Here is a 24,720-nt window from a genome sequence, read left to right as displayed (position 1 = left end):
CACCAGGATGATAACCAAAAAAAAAAAAAAAAAAGGAAAATTTTTCTGATATACGATCCAGAATACAATTAAGTCTTTTAACTCATGCATATAACAATCACTTTATCTCCATCAGGTGCTGATTTTCTCTGTTACAAAATGAATTACCTTCTTTCAATTATTTTCCAAGAAGCATTCTATTTTTGGCATTCAATATTGATTTTCTTAAACAAAAATTCATGAAGGTACATCCTAGGCTTGCTTAAGATTTTAAATCTACTTATGATTTTTGAGCAGGAGCAATTAATCTTGGCTAGCTTTGAGAGAAAACTGGAATTGACTGTAACATTGTTTTTAAACAATTGGTAAAAACTAAGTTATTATACAAACACAAATATGCATATGCATATGTATGGATGGATTTTTCTTTTCTTCTTTATAATGAGAGCAATAAGACTTTACAGTGAGATAAACTCATATTATGAGAATAATGGAAATAAGTTTATATAATATGTAAATTACAGAATATGAATGTATAGCTTGTTATAAGTGCATAATTAAATGTGTTTCATGTGATGAGTAATTATTTGTGTAATAAATATGCCTCCCAAAATCCTCCATAGAAAATTATTTTTTCCTAAATGTGCTACTACAGTGTTTTTTTCACTGAAGCACTGCTGCTATTTGTTGTGTTGCTTGTTTACTTCTATATATTTTATTTAAGTAAAGTGTGTGACCATAGGGACAACATCTATCTTTTCTACCATTTTATCTCCAACGCCTACTATCCTTCATGAACATAGTAGTAGCTTCATACCTATGGAAATGAATGAGCAAGAGGTGTGTGTGGCCACGGTAGGTCTTTGCACAGGCATGTTCAATCTCGACACCAGCAACCTGGCTCATATTTGCTATGTTTTTTTCTTGCAGTAGGGTAGGTGTTTCAGGAATATCCTATCATTAAAAGTTTAATTTATCTACCCTACTACATCACTTGGACACGTGAACACCATTGACTGTCATGTTCAGAGAAAGGTAGAGAAAAGATTGATCTCTTTTTCCTTAGGAAGTCATTCATGCACTAGTTAGAGCAGTTGCAGATGGCATCATAACTTCTAGGAAATATCCATTTTGCTTTTGTGAAGTAATTCTATTTTTTGTGTAGTGACTCTTGAGGGTCTTACTGCCTCTCACACCACTCATTAGCCCCTTTCTAATTTTGTAATCTCTAAGTCTTTGAAATTTGTCAACACTTAAGGGCATTAGATCATTTCCTTATACTTCACACTTGATCTGCTTCATTTTATACTATTTGTCATAAACCTTCATGACTACCTGATCAGACACATTGTATTGGATCCTCTACAGTGGCATAATTTGGGCTTTGACAGATTTTAACTTTAAACTGGCTAATAAGAATATTTTGACAAGGGATGCCTGGGTGGCACAGTTGGTTGAGTCTCTGATTTGGTCTCAGCTCAGATCATGATCTCTGGGTTGTGAGATCAAGCCCTGCAGTGAGTTCCACGTAGGGGTCCTCAGTGTGGAGTCTGCTTGAGTTTCTCTCTCTCTCTGCCCTGCCTCTCACTCTCCCTTTCTCTGTCTGAAATAAATAAATATTAAAACTAAGAGTATTTAGACAAAATTTTAAGACTTATCTTTAATACATGTATATCATTGGGTCTTATACACTGCAAGATTATTGTTTTATTTCATCATTTTGAGAGTAAGTTAATTAGTTTTAACTACTTGAATATAAAGTGAAATGTTTTTTTTTTTTTCTTTAGTATTGTTATTCTCTATCAGGTGAATTAAGTAAAGTATTTTCTATTGAAAATAAAAATTATAAACCTGCTATCCATACAATTACTATTGTATTTGTGGGGTATTTATGCTTGAAAGTGCTTGAGGTATATTGGGAGATAAATATAAAACCTCACTTAAGAAACATTTTGGGTTTAATAAATAAATCCCCTTTTTCAAAAAAAAAAGAAACATTTTGGGTCAGAAATTATTCCCAGTAGAAAAATTAAACAGTTTATGTTGTGAGCATTTCTAATAAAATTATTTTTATGAGTAAAAGATTCAGAAGAAATGTACTAGTCACCTGATTTCCGTATTTCCACCAAAATAAAGGAGGTTATACTTAATGAAGTTATACCTGGTTTTTACTGAGAGTGATGTAGTGTTGAGAACTGATTATTTACTCAGAAAGCTTTTTGTCTGTGGCTTCTATTCAGTTAGTCTTGAGATCTCTAAAGGTGGTGGCTGCACCTGTATCCCCCATATAGTAGCATATCCCAATAGTTGTTCATTGGAGGCATCTTGTCTTAAATGAGAGCCATTGGACAAGAACACCGATCAAATGAAAGGGTTGGTAGTTTTAGAAATAGAAAGGTAGAACTAAAGGAATTATGTTTACTGAGCAATGTTATACAGCATCATTTGTAGTATAAATTTAATAAACACTTAATGTTTAGTAGAAATCATATATTCTCTTACAGTTATTTTGAAGATAAAGCCATTTTTTATTTACTCAGATTCCATAGCATTCCATTTACATAAAATATTTTATTTATAAATGTTTCTTTATAACTCACCATATTTTATCCCTTATATTTTACTTTGATTTTTATGTGGCGACTTGAATGAAGTCACCAGATTTTTGGCATTTTTTTCGACTTCCTCCTAATCAGTTTACCTGCCTAAGCAGTCACTTCACAAACATTGATTGAACTAAGTAGATATGTTATAGTGTTTAATAAAAAATTTTTTTAAAAGATTTAGTTATATATTTTAGAGAAAGAGAGAACATGAGCAGGAGGGGCAGAGGGACAGGGAGAGAAAATCTCAAGCAGACTCCCCACTGAGCACAGAGCACAGGACCCCACAATTGTGACCCTGAGATCACAACCTGAACAGAAGCCAGAAGTCAGACACTTAATGGACTGCACCACCCAGGTGCCCCAATTCAAGTTTTAAAATGCTTCATGTACAATCACGTTTCTTTATCTGTTACCTAATACAGAACTAAGAGTTAGAAATTTTCCACTATTTCAGCAGGACATTAGTCGATAATTTGAATCTAAGAGAAAATTCTTAAAGAAAGTACTATGTATTTATCTCAGAAAAATAACTATGGAATTGGATGCATTATGAAATGTTTTAATCCTGTAGCCTATATTTTATTTTCTTTCTCTTTTCTTACATTTGTACAGGTAGTAGACAGTGAATACAAGACAAATTTAAGAAACCTTTCCTAGGGATGCCTGGGTGGCTCAGCGGTTAAGCATCTGCCTTTGGCTCAGGGCATGATCCTGGAGCCCCGGAATCGAGTCCCACATTGGGATCCCTGCATGGAGCCTGCTTCTCCCTCTCCCTATGTCTCTGCCTCCCTCTCTCTCTGTGTCTTTCATGAATAAATGAATAAAATATTTTTTAAAAAAGAACACCTTTTCCTAAACTTTTACTTATGTCAAAATAATGGGTATGAATCTATTCCAAATGTACTTTCAGGTTTGTCTCATTTCTGGGAGACTGCATCATCTTGAGGGCACTCCAGTTATTTTTGTTTTCCACCTATATCTTAGGTCAGTTATCTTCCTTATCGCTTGGTTTGTTCTTAGGCTCTAGTCAGTTATTATTCATGTGGTGCTATACTTGATCATTTAACTTCTTCTGTGTCTCAGTTTCCTGAAAAATAAAAATGAAATAAAAAATACTAAAGTGCTAGTCCCAGTCCATGTGTTCCATGTATTCACGATTTTATGCATTCAACATGACTTTGTATTTTCATTTTCTTTCAGAGTAGTAGATCTGATCTCACATTTATATGTAAAGTGAGAAATAGAACAAAAGATTCAATTGATTGTAGTTACCATAATTAATGGAATTGTCAAAGTATTTTTTCCAGAAAGTTAAAAATATGACTTTCCTGAGAACATGATATAAGCATTTAAAGATTGCTTTCAACTCATTAATTAATGAAAGAATCAGAAGGTAAAACTGGTTCGAAAAACATTTTGTAGAACTGCATTGAAAGATATTTTAGGGGAAAAATATAAAAGATTAAAGGGGTAAAATACAAAACCTGTTAATATCTTACATAATAATAAACTAATCTTTGGGGTTTTCTTTTCTACTGAGAGAAATCTACAAGTTCACATAAGCTTGACATTGTGAAATTTACATGGGTTATCATTTCTTGTGGGTGTGTATATAAAGTAATATTCCAGGACAGTTAAAATTCCTTCTATAATGTCTTAGCATCTTCTTAACTTTTTTTTTTAACAATTTAACAAAATTAACAAATTCTTAAATTGGCCCTAGTAAAAATATAATGTCTGCTTTTTCCCCAAGTGTCTATTTGGAATAGATCTTAACTACTTTATTTAAAAGAAAATAACTTCATGGTTGTCTCTCAGGGTTGTGAATGACAGATCTGAATCTCAAAATCAAAAGGGAAAAACAGAAACACCTGAATGAAAGAATACATCATGAAGACAGGAAGTTTAGAGCAGTGGAGTAGAGACTTTTGTTTTCTTCTTCTTCTTCTTCTTCTTCTTCTTCTTCTTCTTCTTCTTCTTCTTCTTCTTCTTCTTTCTTCCTCTTCTTTTTCTTCCTCCTCTTCTCCTTCTTCAAGATTCTATTTATTTATTTATGAGAAACAGAGAGTGAAGGCCAGTGGGGAGAAGGGGTAGAGGGAGAAGGAGAGAGAAAATCTCAAGCAGACTCCTTGCTCAACACAGAGCATGATGCAGGGCTCTATCTCACGACACTAAGATCATGACCTGAGCTGAAATCAAGAGTCTGATGTCTAACCGACTGAGCTACTCAGGTGCCCCAAACTTTTTCTTTCTTACCTTCTAGGTTCTTTAATTGGTATAATAATTAAATGTAAGAAAGATTTTTTTTAAAGATTTTATTTCTTTATTCATGAGAGACACAGAGAGAAAGACAGAGACATTGGTAGAGGAAGAAACAGGCTCCCCATGGGAACCTGATGTGGGACTCGATTCTGGGATACTGGGAACATAACCTGAGCCAAAGGCAGACGCTCAACCACTGAACCACCCAGGTGCCCTAAGATAGATTAACAAAGAGGAAAAAAAAATTGTATGTACAGGGGCCCCAAAAACATCAGGCTCAAAGAAGGAACCAATACAGGCAGCTTGTTTACATTTTAGAGACTGAATAATTTTATGAGGAATTGACAAGACAAAAATGTTCAGATTTAGGGTCATAAATTAGTGAGGAACTCATAAGGCTTGTTTATGTCACCTTCTCATCCCTGCTTTCAAGGAGACAAAGGAGTGTCAGAGTGTCCTTGTACCTGCTGTTTCTTAATAGTTTTAATTCAAAATAACCAATAAGCCAAAGTGGCATATTTTGGGGTGGCATTTTTTGCTTCCCTTCAGAAACATCTCTGTGAAGGAATGTTGGATAAGCAATTGGTCAGTACAATAATATAAACATTGGGAAATACATAATAATAGATCTATATAAGGAGTTTTGATCAAAAAACAAACAAACAAACAAACATTTCTTTACCAAAGACTTGAGGATAAGAGGTATGTGCAGATGAACACTATCTCACGCTGGAATAATTTTAATCTCACCATTCCAGTAAAATGTAGTGACTGGCTTCCCAGAGCATAGTTAATTAAGGTCAAAACTAGGCTGCTGCAAAGTACAGCATTCCACACTTGGAAGGCAGTGTGTAAATGTGGTCTTACTAAATGCCTGTGTTAATAAATATATTTAAATGCATCTACATATTTAAGGATATATTATCCTATTTATTAATTATTTCAAGGCCTGAGAACTTGTGCCACTAAACATTAGAACATAGTATTTCTTCTGTATTACTAAATCTAGAAAGAAAAGAATATAAAAATTATGAGAAAGTGAAATAAGATATTTATGATAAAAAAGGAAAAGGAGGTATTATATCAAATTTGAGGTATTTTGGGACCAGTATGTCATACCTAGTTAAGTTGGATGCCCTGTTATGCTTCATTGCCCACATGTTACCATAATTAGAGGTGACAGTGTGGAACATTTTAAGTCTTAAAAAACTTAAATCAAAGTAAATTCTTTACAATATCAAGCAGGGAATTCTAAGTCAAGTGGTTCCTGTTTTCAAATACAAGTGAAAAACATCCTAAGAGTACATTGGAAAAGGGAAAGCTCCCATCCAAACATTGTGCTATTGGGGTAGTTTAATTATGTCCAAAATTTATAGGTAGAACAGTATTGATTATTTCAATGTTTAAAACATACAAGCAAGTTCAAGAAATAATTTTAAACATAACAGGCTTATGTAAGTCCTGCTACATGATCTGACTTGGAAGTGGTAAACTGTAGATTTCATTGCAATGTTGATGCTCCGTCCTTCCCCCTAAGGCTTTCTTTGCAATTTTGCTTGCTTGAGAATTTTCACCATATATAGGTAAGTAAGCATTTAGAGGATTTTCACTTGGGATAATTCATTTTTATAGTCAGACTCAGTATGTGTGCAAAGATTGACTATCTAGTCTGACATTATCAGAAGGGAAGAAATGTTTTTATTAGCCAGAGGCTAAGCTTCATAAAATCTTTGTTTCAAATACATTGTGAGTCACTATGTATTTCCTAACTACATTTAACATAAACTATTCTACTTTTTGGTGACATATTCAGTGTAAAAAAAGTGTCTTCTATACCATAGATCCAAATAAAGATTAGTATGTATCAGAGCAGAAAATTAATGTTTAGATCATTTGTTAGAATATTTTCTAGTGGCAAGGCTGTTTCTATGTCCAGACTGATTTCACGTGTTAAAAAATAAAATACTACACCTTTCTCCTGAAGGGTAGTTTTAAAAATAAATTTGTCCTACTGATGCCATTAGTTGAAATATTAACTATCAGGTGTTAAAAGTGATATCTAGAAGAACTACAATGTTAGAACTAGAAGAGATTTTTAAAAGCCTTGGGTCCACTCTGTCATTTTATTAATTTATTTTGTATTGGAGTGAACCCACACTGAAGCAGGGGCAAGTAAAGAACATTTCCTAAATTAAAAATTGAAAAGATAGATATGGGAATCTCCACGAGGTAGATAGATCAGAATAAATTTGTTATTCAGATCATTAATTTTAATAAATAGGCTTATGATATTTAAAGAGTAATTATTAAAAAGAATCAGTAAACTTTGCTCCCCCCATGCTCTCTTCTGGTGACTTTTGATTTTTTCCATACTTTCTTTTAGATGCTTTTCATCTTTATCTGATACTCTTTCCATAATATCTCATGTTCTCAAATATGTTATTAATTATATTTCATCTGTGGTAATATATATCACAAAACATTTAGTTACCTAAGATTATATAATTGTAATTAGTAGACTAGGACAGTAGTATCAGTATCTTGATTCCTAGTCTCCAAGTTCTTCCCTCAGACAATATTGAGCATTTTATTAAAAATTGGAGAGAGTAACAGAATAAAGAACTGACTTGTAGGTCACACTCAGGGCTACATATAACAGTATCACAGTTGGAGAGTGTTGGAAAGAAACTTCTGCTTATAGAAACTAATTGGCCCCATGGAAGCATTTGGCCCTCATGTTTAAGAGTAGTTGTCCTATATGGCAAGATTCCTCAGTGATTATCTTATTTTGAGAATAACTGACTTCATTAATTCATTAATTTGCTTATATTTATTGAGCTGTTTTTTTTTACTACTCTGAACTTGTATTACATATAAAATATTGGTAATTTATTTTTTAAAAAATCTAAATAGATTGCAACAGATGACTGGGAATCCATATGATATTTAAGAGTAACAGGGTAGTTCCTAGCTAAAGAAGGATCTAAAATATCAGAAATAAATTTAATAAAGTTCTCTGTCTTTCCAAAAGTATGTGGACTTGGGAAGAAAAGCTTAATTGAGCCAAATAGACCTATAATAAAGACAAAATGGTGATTTTAGAATTTCTTTTTCCTCGATTTTTCTAGTCGTCTTTTGCATGCATCCCTAGCTTTAGTCCATTACTTGCAGTGTGCAGCTCTAGTCATCTCTTCCTAGTTACACTATCCAAACATACTTATTCACGTGTTTTTATTAACTTGCTATTTATTATCCAAGGTCATTGCCTTATAAAAAAGGCTTCCTGGGGATCCCTGGGTGGCTCAGCGGTTTAGCGCCTGCCTTTGGCCCAGGGCACGATCCTGGAGTCCCGGAATCGAGTCCTGCATCAGGCTCCTGGCATGGAGCCTGCTTCTCCCTCCTCCTGTGTCTCTGCCTCTCTCTCTCTCTATGTCTATCATAAATAATAAATAAATAAATATTTTGAAAAGGCTTCCTAAATTAGTGCCATGATCTACTTCTTTTTATCTTAGCTGAGTGTACTTTCCACTTATTCCCACATGCAAGACAATAGGCAACCTTCCCCTGAAGCTAAAATGTCTTATTAGATCATAAGCAAAAGAGCCAGGGGAAAAATAGATAAACTTTTGATATTGAGAAAATGGGGTTCACTAAATGTATAAAATTCTATACAGGAAATGTAAATTCGAGATAGGAATCCAGATTCTAACAAATATGTGCTATGTGATCTTAAATATAAAGATATTCCTGGAGACTTAATCATATCTTAAATTGTAGAGAAATAATAATATGAATGACAAAGTAGTTATTTTGTCCACTAAGATAATGTATAAAAAGTATTTAGCACAGTGTTTAATATATAATAAATATTCAATGAATATTATTCTCAACACTAAGTAATATTTTACTTTATCGGTATACTATATTTTTGGAAAGTATCATGCAGTAAATGTTCAATATCTCTTTTCCTAACTTTCTTGTGGGGGATAACATATTTGTAAGTCTCAGCCAATAAGGTTTGGATGACTTGGTCAATCCTCAAATTTCAGAAGTTGGTTCACAACCTATATCTGACCAATGTATTCCACACATCTGGTTGTGACTAACTGGCCCAAATACAGACATGTAGCCCAACCCAAACATGATTTTAGTTCTGTGTCCTAGATGAGAGAAATAAATTGCTCACAAGATTAGTTTACTTTATGTTCCTAAAACTAGTAATGATTCACTGTGTATTCTGGAGCTGCTTCATATCAGCTTATAATATTCAACTATTAAACTTTTAGGAGTTTTGTAATGTGATTATTGAAAAATCAACTATTAAGAGTATGTTATTTATAATTAAGTAAATTATATTTTATAAAGTTAATTTCTCAGAGCAACACTTCCTAATTATTATACTACCTTTTCCTGTTATCTATGCTACTAAAATTATTTATGTCATTTGCATTGGTATAGTGATACTTTATAATGTGCATAATGTAAACAAATGTGTATTTATTTCCAACTTCATGTTTAGAACCTCAGGTTGTAGCTTGTAATTCTGTCATGAAGAAGGTATTCACATCATAGAGATAGGAAAATACTGTAAATCAGGGTTTGATTTATTATTTTATAACATCTAGAGTTAATAAAATAATGATGGATATGTTACTAATGCAAATTATACTCAAAATTGTGTTTTTAACCATTACATTGTGAAAAGCCCCAACATATTATAGAAATGTTTTTCTATAACATTCAATATTCAAAAATTATCATCATAAGATTCAGTGGAGGGCTGTTCTTGTCATTGATGATTAAAGGTCCAAAATAGTTCTTTTAAAATTTTACTTTCACCTTACACATTCACATAATTTTTTTTAAGATTTTATTTATTTATTCATGAGAGACACACAGAGAGAGACAGAGACACAGGCAGAGAGAGGAGCAGGCTCTATGCAGGGAGCCCGATGCGGGACTCCGTCCCAGGACCCTAGGATCACACCCTGAGCTGACAGCAGACACTCAACCGCTGAGCCACCCAGGCATCCCCACATTCACATAAATTAAAATAGCAACCAAAGATTTATATTGGGACTATACTAATTGATTAACTGCAACCAACTAGCTATGGATTTATGGGTTTAGCAAAAATTAACAAAAATTCTCTCTGGAAATAAATTGACTATATAGAATTTACAATAACAACATATTTTGTCATTTGTCAGTTGTATGCTATGTATCTTTACATTAGTAAACCATAATAAATTTATATAGCACATATTGCCACTGTTTTCTTTTTTTGAGAGCTAGTTGTTAAATATTTCCCAGCACACAGAGTTATACACTAATCATTAAGTTATATTAGTAGGATTTCTAACATGTTTCTGAAAGAGTCAGTTAGTTGTACCTGGTAATAGGTATTGCAAGTGATAGATTCTAGCATGTGGAATTAGATTAATTAATTGAAGTGGGATCTAAGACAGAACATCGTCTCTTATTTTCAATTAAGAAGTTGACATTACCTATGAAATAAAAAAGCTTATTAAACAGTCACCTACTAATGTTTAGATATCAGATCTTGTTCTTCCTTATAAAGATGTTCTAATATGTCTATTAGAAAATATCAGACTGTTTGTAAAAGGAAAAAAATATATGCCTGCCAAGAGAGCATATGGAAATCTGATAACCATGTAGCTTAAGGGGTGGGAAAGCTGAATTCTCCATTGTAAACTAAAGATTGCATATAAGGAAAGTCAGAGAGGACACAGATACAACTAAAAACAAAATTGGGATCCGGGGAAATGTGGTCCTCTTCCTCCTTACTAGTTCATTCTGGTAACCTTACACCCATGCCTGACAAGATGACAATTATCCAAACTTTATAGAGCCAGCTTCTGGGAAGCAGTAAGAGGTAAGAAAAGATTAGGTGTACCCGGCTTCTGGCCTTATATTTCACATCTCCCTAGGACAGACGAAAATAAAAGTTCATGTAAACAATGGGGAAAAAAGAAATCAAACAGTCAGATCTTCTCATTTTTAAGGTGTTGAATTTTAAGAGAAACCACAAGTCTGGTCAACAAAAGGCTATTATTACTCAACCTCTAAGACCAATTACAGGACTAGAATCAGAAACTTTTTGGTTACTACAGTATGGCAGTTGTCAGGAAGGAAAACTTACCTTTACCTTTTGAAAATATAACAATGAAAACCAAAGACAGGTGGCAAATCTCAGAGCAGACTCAAGGGCTGTTACACTAGCTGACCAAGAAATAAATTTCTCCAACAGGCAAGGAATTCAAGGAGGATATAGTCTGCACTAGGAAAAAGTGATCTTTCAGTGTGACTTTCCCTTCTATTTGACAAATGGAAGACTTCACTTCACATAGCTTATTTTTAATTTTTTAAATTTTGTTAAAAAATTTATTTATTTATTTATTTATTTATTTATTTATTTATTTGAGAGACTAGGGGTAAGGGCAGAGAGGTAGGGAGAAGCAAACTTTTCACTGAGCACTGAGCAGGAAGCCCAACTTAGGGCTGGATCCTAAGACTTTGGGATCATGACCTGAGCTGAAGGCAGACTGCCAGCCAACTGGGCCACCCAAGTGACCTTCAGATAGTTTATTTTTAAGTCTGCCTTTGAATGTTGAACATGCTGAGATTGGTTAAATTTATCATCTAGTTTTAGGTTTTTGAACATGAGTAGCTGTATCTAGAAGAATGGATGAAATTGTGGAAGTTCTGCTCTGGGGATGAAAGTAGAATATATTATAAAAATGTATGTGAAATACTTATATTAATTATACAAGATAATTTTTTAAAGTGTGCTATGGGAATTAGAATATATATGGATTCTGAGCAATGATTGGGATGGTTTCTAGTAGACATTTGCTGTTTATATTTGCCTAGCCTACTGTAATCTATACATTTTATGATAATCTGATTATTTTCCTTTTAAATCTTCTCCCCTCCTTTTAGTCTATATTGCTCAATAGGAAAATATCCATTCCCTGATTATCCAGGTTAGCACATGACCTCCCAAATATAGTAATTGGTTCAAAGATGAGCAACCAAGCTAAGCTATTGGAATTTATCATCAAGACTTGATTCAAAATGACCAGAAAACATCAATATCTGTAGGAATGAATTGCCATAATTTATTATGGTCTAAATTGTGTCCACCAAGAATTCATATTTTGTAGTCCAAATACACCACATTTGGAGATCAGGCCTTTAAAACAGTTATCAAAGTAAAATGAGATAATATGGGTGAACCCTAACCCAATATGAATGGTGTTCTTATAAGAAGAGAAAATTAGCTTATGGAGCTACAGAAAACCATGTAAGGATATGGCAAGAAGGTGACCACCTGCAAGACAAGGGGACATGTATCAGAAGAAACCAAATCTGCTAATACCCTGATCTTGGACTTCTAGGCTTCAGAACTGTAAGCAAATAAACTTCTGCTGTTGAATCCATTCATTCTGTGGTAATTCTTTATGGCAGTCCAAACAGACTAAGACACCATACTTTCCAACATTTTGAAGAAAGACTACCTGAGAACAGAACCAATCCAGAGGACTTGGTAGGAGGCTGAATGCCCATGGCCCAATATTCTCTCCTTATTCTTTGAGAATCCTGTTGCCAGATGGAGCCTACACCCTTTCTGGGAATTGCTTCTATTTCTTGAAAGACTATTTAGTCCTTCTTCTACTTTCTGGTGTTTTAATATCTCCTGTTGGAAATTCAGATAGAATTCAACTAAAGAAGGCAAACACATTTTCAAAACAGATTTTATTTATTGTCTCAAAGTAAGATGCCCTCTTTTATTATAGAATTAAGTAATCAGTTGATGGAAGATAATAACACACACATACATATATGTACACACTCATGAATACAACTATGTATCATGCATACGCATATCATATATATCACAGAATACTACATGTATACAATTTGCAAGGCAGTCTTTTTTTAGGAAAGTAGATTCTGTTGCACAGAAGATATATTCAATTTGTTTAAAAAATGGCAAATACAGATATGCAGAATGGGAACATTAATTTCTCTGTGTAAGACAGAGAGGATACCTTGAAGTTCTGAAATAGAAGGAGGAAGATATTTGAGATTATATTAGAAGAACACAGAAAATATGAAGGATTAAAGAAGACTGGCAGGAGATTGGTAGCATGAGTTTGGAATACCAATAACAAGAGTCAAAATTTCCAGTAATGGGATAAAGAAGTTTACATGAAGAAGAATCTTTAATATTCAAATCACAGTTGTTTCCGTAACTATGACATCTTTTTTATGCATTCATCTCTCTGATCTTCAGTAAGTTTTACAAGCACAAATGTCTTTACATGTTTATGTATGTATATCTGGGTATGTGTGTAAATTATTACATGTAAGTCAAGTGAGAGACTATACTCAGTTAATGCAGTGAGACACAACATCCAGGAAAAGCTAATAAAATGTAATTAATAAAATTAATTAATTTAGCAAAAGCAACAATCCAGAGACAGAGATAAAAGAAAATCAAGACCCTTAACACTTACAGAAATTTGGGAGAAATTTTTCAATTCCACAAATGTGGAAAATAACATATCAGTTAAGCTTTTTTGACTGGATAGTGGATACATAATTCAGGTCCCAACAGAAACCAACAGTATGCTAAGATTAGGATAATTCAAGGAGAGTTTATTTACAAAAGTGTGGGTATGCTGAAGAGAGGGAGAGATATCACAAAAGATAGTGAAATAACCAGTCACTTCCTAACAGTCACTTCCTTACTACCACTAGGTCTCAAAATCAAAATTAAAACATCCTATAGACTCTGTGTTTTGTTCCTATCAGTGAGTGAAGGACTCAGCTACTTCCAGGGAAGAAGGGAGGGGAATTAATATCCTGACCTCATGCTTTATCCTTTAGATCTCCTGCTAGAGCTCCCTGGATGAGGACCAATTAGAAGTCAGAGGACCCAGGAGCCTTCTTATCCGTAAAGGTCAACATCTGTATAAATCAGACGGGATGGTGAAATGTGGGAGATGAATTTGAAAAGGCAAATCGAAGTGTCTTTCACAATTTAAAAATATTAGCTTCCATTGGATGAATTCTCCAAAAATATAGACAATGGTCTCTCCAAAGTACTTGGGACAATGTCTGGCTTGCAGTAGATGCTAAAAAATATTTGTTCCTTTCCTCTTTACATATTTACAATTTGTTTTTGCAATAAGAATGCATAAATAGAAGCACCAAGACCCCCTCTTTCAGAAGAAAACTTTACTATTAATATAGTATATTAAAGGAGCTCTGAAGCTGGGGGCTGTGTAGATTGTTATAAGACGCAAACTACATTAACATTATTAACAGAAGTGTGCATGTAACTCTTTGTATACTTAAGTTTTTGGTGCTCCCTTTTTTTAAATATATAAATATATCTGTGTGATGGTATTCAATTCAGAGTAAAAAAAAAAAACAACACTTTATTTTTCAATACTGAGGAGCTTTGTCGAGGATAATAGCAATGATACATTCCTACAATGTCCTGTGTCATTAATTTCATCTCCTCAAAGGGAAGAGCTCCTCAGAGATCTCAGCTAAAACTCATATATAAATGGCACTGAAAATGAAACAATCAACCTATTAATGCCAAAGTCAAACAGAATCCACTAACAATTGAAAAGAATAATGAATTTAACACAACGATTTCTTTTTTATTTCCTAAAAAAAAATTAAAAATTGATTGAAAATACAAATGCATGGTCTACATAAACCTAAAAGAAAAAAAAAAGAAAATGTAAAAACCTAGTGCATTAAAGAAAAAAATCGATATTGATATTTTGGGGTATGTTTTCTCAAGAAATAAATGAAAAATAATTTTGCGAGACTAATTTACCACAAATGTTAAAAATCCAGCATCATAAAATTGTGTTTAAAGGGAGGGAGGAGAAGATAGAGTATATTGATAGATTTTCCTATATATAATTCTCGGGATGAGAATACTGTGAACAGAATGTCTCCAGCCAGAGCCAGTGTCATCACAAATGTCTGCTTCCCTGAAAACAATATAAATATATTTTATTTAAAATAGTATACTTCAAATGAATGCAACAGCTTCCATTCTTGTTGCCAATTACTTTATAAAAACCAAACCAAAATTTAAAAAAAAAAAAGAAACCCTCAACTATTTAGGTAATGATGTACCATCAACATGCAACTCCCTACACCAAATGTGTGCTTCATCTCTTTCAGATTAACAATAATCATTATTAATTATTCATCTTTAATAGCTGTCATTTAATATTCCAGCAGAGTTTTCCTGGAAAGGTATTAAGGAATCAATAATGCTTTTCAGCACTTGTACTAGAGAAGAAGGACATCATTAAGAAAAAAAGGCAGGGTAATGGTGGTAATAATATATTTTTTTAGAGTACAAAAATAAAATGCAAAGGAATAAGTGGATTCATGGTATTTATTATGTGACAAAAGGTACAGCTAAGAAATAAAAGTCTTTTGTTTTGATTTTTAATTTGTCTACTGCATTGCAATCTCCTCTGTGCCTGTAAAATGCTGCGTTAAGGATTTGCACTCCAAGGAAAAAAAATATATTGTACAGAATTTAGATAGATGTCTGTAGGATTTCATGTCTCATTTTAAAAGGGAATGTGCCAGTGATCAATAGAAGTGCATGCCTGAGGTAATCTGATTGCATCAAATGGAGCACCCCAGAGTTGGAACAACATTCACAATCAGCCACCTGTGTATGTCTTGATTCTGGAACAGACTGGTGAGGAAGGTGGTCTGGAAGCATGGTAGGCAGTGAGTAATCCCACCACAATAAATACTTGCAATTAAATACAATATTACTTTTACTATGCTGCATGTATTTGTAAAAAAAAAAAAAAGGAACAGTTATGTCTCAGGTTGTATTGTAGATACTCTACTTTAAATATTTTTGAAAATCAAAATTTTTAAATATATGGAGAACCAGCAACATGTTCACAACATTGTGAACCAGAACATGGTAGGTAGGTGGTATGTGAAATTTCACATTGACTCACAGCTCAGTAAGATTATAAACAAATGTGGAGGAATCAGAAGAGATTGGAGCAGTGAATATAGTGGCAACTGGGGGTTAGGGAAAGAGATATCAGTAATTCTTGTTTTAATTATCTATGTTTCCAACCCTTATAGCAAATAATTAATCACAGAAGAAAATGGTTATAAAGAAAAGGAGGGAGAGAAAGTGCATGTCTTTTTATTGTTCAGCATTTATTTCTGCCTGATTCATAGAATAAAAATACAGAAAACAGGCTTTCAAAAGGATATTTGGTAAAATATAAGTCTAATGTGCATTAAATATGAAAAGCTAACTTGATCATTAAGATTATGTTTAATCTAAAATGACTTCCATTTAGGGAATTTTTTAGATGGTTCGAGGAATGAATATATATCTGTACATAATTATAACACTAACTATATGAGTCACAGAGGTAAATTCTGCTTAAATAAACCAAAGGAAAAAAAAATCTGATGTTTTGTTTCCTTGCTTTGCAGTTCAGTCCTTTTAGAATTGAACTTTCATAAGCTGAAATAATATGTTTCCACAGACTTTTTAATTAAAAAATAGTTATGCAATTCCAAATTTTAATCACTGATTTGAAAGATTAGTTCTTTTTAGGGAAAACAAATCTTAATTTTCACTCACCATAGTATTTTATTCTTTAAATTGAAGTTCTAGCCTGGTATCCTAGTAGACAATTTTCATTCAAATATCTTCGCATTTGGCAGTATCAATCCTGAAACACTTGAAACTAAGGATTTAAAAAGTTTCAATTATGAATAAACAGTTGTTTTTATTTTTTTCATATCCCATTTTAACATCCAAAACTTACTGCTTTGTGAATTCTTTGCTGGAGACTGAATGCATAATGCATGGCTAAGCTTTCTTTGGACAGGTAATACCTCCTTTTTGATTGATTAAAATAAAGGAATGCAAAGTGTTAGTATAAAGTTAATTGAAATATAAATATTTTAGTTATGTGATAACCATTATAAGATTATTTATATATTAAATTGAAACAATTTCAGTCCACAGATTTTACTGCTCACAGAATTTGTAATTCATTTTGAACCCTATGAAGAATAAAAATATTATGTTTCCAGAAAATCAGATATGTCATTGAGAATTTCGTATAATATGCTGCCTTGAGAAGAGGTAAAAGCACCTGACATTGTTAAACATTGGCAAAGACAGAAATAACAGCTTGTACTAATGCAAATTGGCCAGAGTTTGTTGATATAGATGAACATGGACAGATGGTTTTCAGTAAGCAGTATCATCATTGGTTTCCTATTTAACAGAAATGAAGGACTGTATATTTATGATGGAATACAAGAAATCAAGAGAATGAAGCTGTTCGATTTTCTTCTATCACTTTTCTTCATCAAGTAGAGGAACTATTAGGAGGGTAACTATTGGGTGCTCACATGACACATACTATGGAGGTTGTCCATTCTGACTATTATTTTTCTCATAATCATTGCCCACTATAGTTTTTTCATCCTTACAGTGAAGTGTTTGTTGCTCTTAGTTTTTAAAAGTTGTGAGTCTATATTCTTACTCCAAGACAGAGACAGAGGAAGCAGTTGTGTTATTTGAAGGTTGTGAGTGCAAAATAGGGGAAACACGTGTATGCTAGTATCTTGCTTAGAATTATCTGGGTGGTCCTATAACCAAGGATGGCTTATTCAAGGATAAGAAGTGCTTGGTGGGAACAGAGATCAGTAAGACAGGATGCATGTCCAAAGACAGGAGAAGGAGAAGAAAATATAAAGAGCTGTGGTAGAAACCCAGGAGATATGACCTAAACAAGAGAAGATCGGGGAGAAATGGAATAAGAAAGTAACTAGTTCCGGGAAAGTCTCTCTTACCATAAACTGACTTTTTAAGTATTTATTTGCATGAAAACATCAGGTAGGGTTAATAGCAATTGTAATATGAAACTCTTGGTGAATACACAATTAACATTCTCCAGATAATTTTCTTATACCAATTCCAGTTTAAGGTTGTAGTATCAAGACTCCCAGCATGTCTGTTAGAGATCATTGCTGTTCACAAAATTTGAGAAAAACAATAATTCTAGCTTACACTTTCCAATAACTAACTGGTAGTATCTTTCATATAGTTCAGTGAGATCAGTTTCAAGGAATGACATTACCATATAACAAAAAACAAATCACTATTTTAAATGTTATTATTTAATATATTTTAAATACATAATTTGCATATATTTTAAGTACATAATTTTGCAAACATATTATTATTTCATATTACATTTGTATATGCTCAAAGATAATAAACATGCAAATTGAACACCTAGCTGTTGCTTAGACAATAATATAGGTAGCATGTAGATGATACTCTTTCTTCTGAAAGGTAATCACAATAAAATCAATTAATCCTTAATTCAAATGAAATGTGAGGAAGATCATCAGGATGTGATTACATTTCCTTTATAATGACTTCAATCAAGACATAACTACACTGCTGAGTGTTACTGAAATTGCATTAAATTACAATTTACTTAAGGAGATTCAAGAGTCCTTAAATTTTCAAAATATAAATAAAATCTAACTCAATGTCAAAACCCTGATTTTCAACAGAAACTGTTTTCACGGGTTATTAAAAAGATTAGAAATACTACAATTACCCAACTTAAGCTGCTCCAGTTAAATATTTTTCTGAACCAAGAAACCAGTAACATAGCATTTCTTCATGCAACATCCCTACAAGATCATTTTAAATACAGCACATTTATAATTACTTAAATCTTATTCTTGGCATCAATGGACTAGTGAAACTGAAAATTTGAACCATATCCTCGTTTTTCAAGTAACGAACCATCTATTTTTATAGTAGTTACCTTTAAGATTGCTCTATTGTCCATTTCCCTGAACTTTTTCTTCTTCCATTTTTTCTTCTGAAGTCCAAAGTAATCTCATAGATGGCTACATCAACTTTGAGAGCAGACCTAAGGAGGAGGTTTAAAGAGTGATTGGTAGACGATTATCTTGGCTCCTTTTATAAAATAAGAAGACTTAGTTTTTTAAACTATTGCTCCAAATCTTATTCATATTTGCATGTTTTTTTTATACCCTGAACATGAAAACTTATATTTTCTTTGAACTACTTTTTGAGTTCCTTTTGTACCATATCCTATTTATTGTTATATACAGTAAGATAATTGAGGAGTGACTTACAACGCTTACACTTTGATCCTTTCTCACAAAAAGAGTATAATGACAAGGAAGATGAGAAAAAATGCATATGTAACATTAACAAACTGTGTTCAAATCCTGAGTCTACTGCTGACAACTGGTCTTCCCTTGAAGAAGAAGATACATGGTTAATGGCTATAAATACTGTGTTTTTTCCCCTAAAGTCAGACCAGCTTGTGATTGCTTCAACCCATAGCCTTTGGCTGAAGTAGTTCTGTGTGAATTCTGAAGCTAGGTCATAAAAGGCCATATGCATACTTCTTAGAACACTCATTCTTGGATCCTTCACCCACCTACTAGCTCAACTACTTTTATGCTTCCATGCTGTGAAGAAGTCTAAGCTACATGGAGAAACTGTATTCAGATCTTGTTTGTCAACGATTTTGAACTCATACTTTGAATTATCCCAGTTGACACACCAAATAATAAATGAAGACGCCTCCGGGTAATTCTATTACCCAACACTGAACTCATTGCTAGTCACCCAAGGCTTTTCAGAGGCCCCAGAATTTGCAAACTGGTAAAGTCAGTGTCATGTCCAAATCTCTGATCTGCAGACTTGGTGAGGATAAGAACACGGTGGTTGTTTCATGCCACTAAATGTGAAGATTATTTTGCAGCATTAAGATGACAGAAATAATAGCAGGTGAAATTTTTTTTTCCCTCCACAATTTGGCAGAATTCCCTTGTCATGAAGGGAAAAGAAGAGAAAATGTAGCACTAAGCAAACCCGAGTGCCATTTAATAGCTGTGCTCTTTGGCAAGCAATATATAAATTATGGGTGATATTTTCATATTGTTGTCTTTTATGGTAGTTTAAATGAAACAATATAGTTGACACAAACATGCATTAAAAAAAACCCTGAAGTTATATTTTACTTTCCTTTATTAAAAACATTTCACTCTGCTTTATTAAAGGAGTAGCATGTTGCCTTGAGAGAAGGTCAAACTATATAAATTAGAAAGAAATTATTTCTGTTTATGGGAATTAAGGGAAATATCATTGAGCAGGAGGTATTTGTAATGCAGTAATAGACATAATAAAAATTTCAGTTCAGTTTAACATATAATATGGCTGTATGATAGGAAGGATATATACTTTGAGATACAACAGTGAATAGAAGAGCTGCTTTTCCAGTCCTCATAGAATTTGCAGTCTAGCAGGTTGATGGAAACTAAAACTTTTAGCATAATGAGTATAAAGTAAAGAGAAGTCCACATGGCTATGGGAATATATAACAACAAAATTTACCCTTGTCTGAGATCACAGAAGGCCTCCTTGAAAAATTAATAATTAAGATAATTTGAAAGATGAATAGATGATAGTTAATAAATATTATAAAAGTATTCTAAGGAAAAGAAACAGCATAACTAAAACCCCTGAGGAGATGGAATACAGATTTCTCGAGAAATCTAAAGGGAACTAGTGTATCTAGGTCATATAGACCAAAAAGGCCTTGTCACTAGGGAGGGAGGCAGGGACTCTATGATAAAGAACATTAAATATAATTTTAAGGATTTGGGAATTTCACTTAGGGACAGGGAAAGATCATAGGAAAGGTGGTGAGCAAGCAAATGACTTGAAAATTTTGTTTTATAATCTTTACAATCATGACCCTTATTACTCTCCAGAGTAGAAATCTTAGAGATTATCATACATTTTTTTTTTTTTTTTTTTACCCTTCTGATGCTCTTCATGCTCCTTTGTTCAAAATGTTTGGGCAAAATCCTTTTACAGTTATATAATAGACATAGGGTATTGGTTTCATGATTTGTACTCTCATGGCAAATTAAGAAATTGAAAAATATAAAACCATTTTATCATCCACAATTCAACTGGTCATACTATTTAAATGTATAACCATATTGTTTCATGATTAAAAAAAATTCTAAAAAATGAGCCTATACTCTCAAACTGTGTTCAAAGTATAGCAGGAAATTCTATTAGAATATTATTACATTTAAAGAGATTCTGGTCATTTTTGAAAAAAAAAAAAATACAGCTTATAGCTTCACATGCCAATCACCCAGAAGAAAAAAGAGTCAATTAAATACACATGATATACTTCTTTTAGTCATATATCTGCAAATCTTCTTTTTTTTTTTTATATATATCTGCAAATCTAAAAGTCTTTTGGTCTTACTTGCTATCTAATGGATGTTTGTCTATTGGGCCTTGGCACTATTAAGGACTTCCATTCACATAAGTCTTACCTCTTTTCCAATAGCAGTTACCTCCAGGTTACTCAATATACTAAATACCCATTCCATATCCAGGTCCAGATATTCCACCTACCTCTTTCTGTCCTCATCCCTAGGACATATTTATACCCCTGGTACACTTCCCCAGAGTACAATATTCCTTTCTGGAAACAACGACAACAAAAAACATAACAAAACCCTACTTATTCCTCACTTTTTTTGCCTCTGTTCCCTGTCTTGTCAATTCAATTTGCTGGTTCCTAGTTCATGAGAGTTTGATAAACCAACACCTGAAATACTATATGGTATTGCTTTCAATGGGGCCTGATAGCCATTCTTTCCTTTTATCCTCTGCTCGAACTTATTCTGATATTATTGTTTTCTTTTCAGCCATACTTACTACCAAAATCCATCAGAATTAGTGTAGGATCTATGGTTAAATATAAACATAGTGGCTATGTGAGTTAAGTGAAGTTTAAGTATATTCAATATGTATAAATATTGGCACAATATAGCATCCTAGGCCACAATCTTATGGGATCATTAAAATACTTACTTTTGATATGTGAGAAGTTGTTTTGAAAATTAAACCCTACATCCATATGAAAAAATAATATTTACCAGAACATTTTCAAGTTATTTTCTCAAAGGAATGTCTCCTACTACTATCATGAGAGTGGGATGTCAGGAGCAATTTAATTACCTGATACTTTTAGTCATAGAGTTGTATTTTTTGCTTACACAGTAGAAATTAGAGTTTTAAGTCTGAATATAAATCTGAAAAAAAGAAAGTCAAGTTGCCAATATGGAGTTTTACATATGAATAAGAATGCTTATATTTCTCATAAACTTGTTTTGTTTTTAAAGTTGGTTTTATAGCCAATTAATTTTTGGTGTGTTCTGGGTCATTTCATATTTAATAACAAGTGAAAGAGTGTTTTACTTATGCTAAGGTTTTAGGAGAGACTAATGAGTAGCACAGAATCTTGTTTAAAAAGAAAAATACAGGTTCCAAAATAATTTTACACTTTGTTAAAAATTATAATTTGTGATTCTATACCCTATATATTAACACAAAGTCTCTTCAATACATATATAAGTAATAGAATTAATAATCTAAAAAATGAATGACTGGTCAAATAAGGTGACAAAACATTTACCAGCCATTTGTTTATACATAAGTCAAATGATAAAAGTTGGGGAAAATAAAAAAGTTATATATTTTAACTATCTATGGAGATTGATTATGTAATACACTTGCTTTTAAAACTTTATGTACTCTATTATTAATTTTTCTGAAGTATAAGATAATTTTCATAAAATGAATTATAAGGTTTTCATAATGATTTTTGTGTTATTTTTCAATAATGAGAACAATGTTTCAAACTTAGCAATATAGAAAAGAGATAAATTTATTTGAAAAACTATAGAGTTCTCTTGGGTAAGGAAACCCCTTGAGTAGCCAATTTTCCTTTGAGGGTGAGTCTCTGAAGGCATGATTTGGAAGCACCAAGCAAGCAAACAAACAAAAAGCCTGAATTGGTCTGCATAAGAAATAAACATACAAGTTCCACTTCTGGATTGATAATGTGAAGTACTCCATGTATCTGCTCCCCCATGAAACATTTGAAAATTATAAAACCATCAATCATCTAAGTCTCCTAAAATGGTCATAATAGCATATAGATAATGAAGAAACATTTATTCAAGAAAATCTACTAAAATTCAGTAAGTGAGAGAGTGTTTTGCATTTGAACCATGACTCACTCTTAACCTCTCTTTCAGCGTGTCTTAACAAATACTCCACTTGAAGGTGAGAGCAGTCAACAACAGAGGATTTCTGATAGGTCCGAGTTGAGAAATACATTATCTTTCTGGGAATGAGCAAGGCATCAGAATTTCTCAAAAGCAATGGGCACATAATAATGTCAAATATATAACATGTATAAGCCATTATAATATTTAGAAATGTAGTATATTTGCCATTAATATTATGAAGGAAGTGAGTGGGAACAAAGTTCTATGGGCTGAAGAAAGACAGTATCATGTAACTCAAACATATAGCAACAAATAAAGAGACCAAGAATATGAAAAAGAAGATGAGTATAATAAAAACTGTAAATATATACACGTTCTCTCATTTCTCATCTTCTTTAAGAAACATAAAATTATATCAAGCAATAGTCAACAATGAATGTGGGTTTGTAACATATATATAATATGTATAATGATAATAACACAGAAAAGGAGAAAGAGATTAGAGCATTACAAAAATAATATTTATATATCTCACTAGAATTGCTAAACATTTCTAATAGATTCTGATAGCTTAAAGTGCATATACTAAAAGGTAGGGTAGGTAGGGGTTATCACACTGGATGAGAAAGAAATATCCTTACACATGCTGTCCACAGAAGACATACTTTATCCAAAGACAAAGCTAGATTGAAAGAAAAATGATGGAAAAATATATGAATAAAACAGAAATCATAGGAAAACTTGACTGGTATACTAATATCAGACAAAATAAATTTTAAAATGAAAAAAAGTTAGAAGTAAACAGGAATATTTTATAACAAAACAGTCAACCCATCATGAAGATATAGCAGTTATAAACATATCATACCTGATCATTGGACAATAAAATTTGTGAAACAAAAATTCCAGAAAAGAAGACACAGATGATTCAACAATATTTATTGGAGAGACTTCAATACCTCTCTTTTGAGAATGGACACAATGACTAGCAATAATTTGAAGAATTTACAGAAATAAAAAAGATTATGAAGGGATACTATAGACAACTGTATCCTAATAGATTATTTAGATGAAATAGCCAATTCTTAAAGGATACCACTTCCAAAATGACGTCGAAGAAAAATAAAAATCTGAGTAAATGTATAAAGCAAAACTAATTAGTATCAAAAAAACTACCCTCCCCCCAAAACTCCAGACCTGAATGGCTAATTGTTGAGTCCTACCAAACACTTAGAGATGAATTAATAAAACCCATTACAAACTCTCCCAAAACTGAAGAAAGTGCACTTTCCAACACATTCTATGACGTCAGTGTTACTCTGACACAAAACCAGACAAAATCTTTACAAGAAAACTACTGACCAATATCTCTTATAGATATAGTTTGGAAAAAAAGTCCTCAAGAAAATACTAACAAGTAGAATCCATCAATATATAAAAGTATTATATACAGTGAACACAAAAAAAATCTGTTAGGGCAATGCCCAGTGGAGCTGTGTAGTCTCAAGGCAGCAGAACCACTGGAGAGTGACAGGTATGTAACTCTAAGCCTCGAGAGGTTTGGAGGTAGAATGCAGTGGGTCCTCAGAGTGAGGGAGCCAGTCCATGAGGTTTTAGGGTTTAATATTGTGTACGCTATTAGGTT

At 32.7% G+C, this 24,720-nt stretch overlaps 1 long non-coding RNA gene across 2 annotated transcripts; it reads right to left on the bottom strand.

Annotated features, from left to right (window-relative positions):
• Positions 1 to 2,531: 2,531 nt before the first annotated feature.
• Positions 2,532 to 19,326, bottom strand: LOC112653782 (uncharacterized). 2 transcript variants are annotated; one of them, XR_003132527.3, is made up of 4 exons: positions 19,098 to 19,326; positions 18,761 to 18,868; positions 16,543 to 16,648; positions 2,532 to 3,672 (listed from the first exon to the last, which is right to left on the bottom strand). It is a non-coding gene; the product is annotated as an uncharacterized LOC112653782 (long non-coding RNA). The 2 variants fall into 2 exon arrangements; XR_003132526.3 differs by lacking the exon at positions 2,532 to 3,672 and adding an exon at positions 13,854 to 14,890.
• Positions 19,327 to 24,720: the final 5,394 nt, after the last annotated feature.

The sequence above is a fragment of the Canis lupus genome, chromosome 3 (assembly GCF_003254725.2).
Source record: "Canis lupus dingo isolate Sandy chromosome 3, ASM325472v2, whole genome shotgun sequence".
NCBI classification, from domain to species: Eukaryota; Metazoa; Chordata; class Mammalia; order Carnivora; family Canidae; genus Canis; species Canis lupus.
The sequence above is the reverse complement of the archived record's forward strand: the minus strand, read 5'-3'. Positions and strand labels throughout refer to the sequence as shown.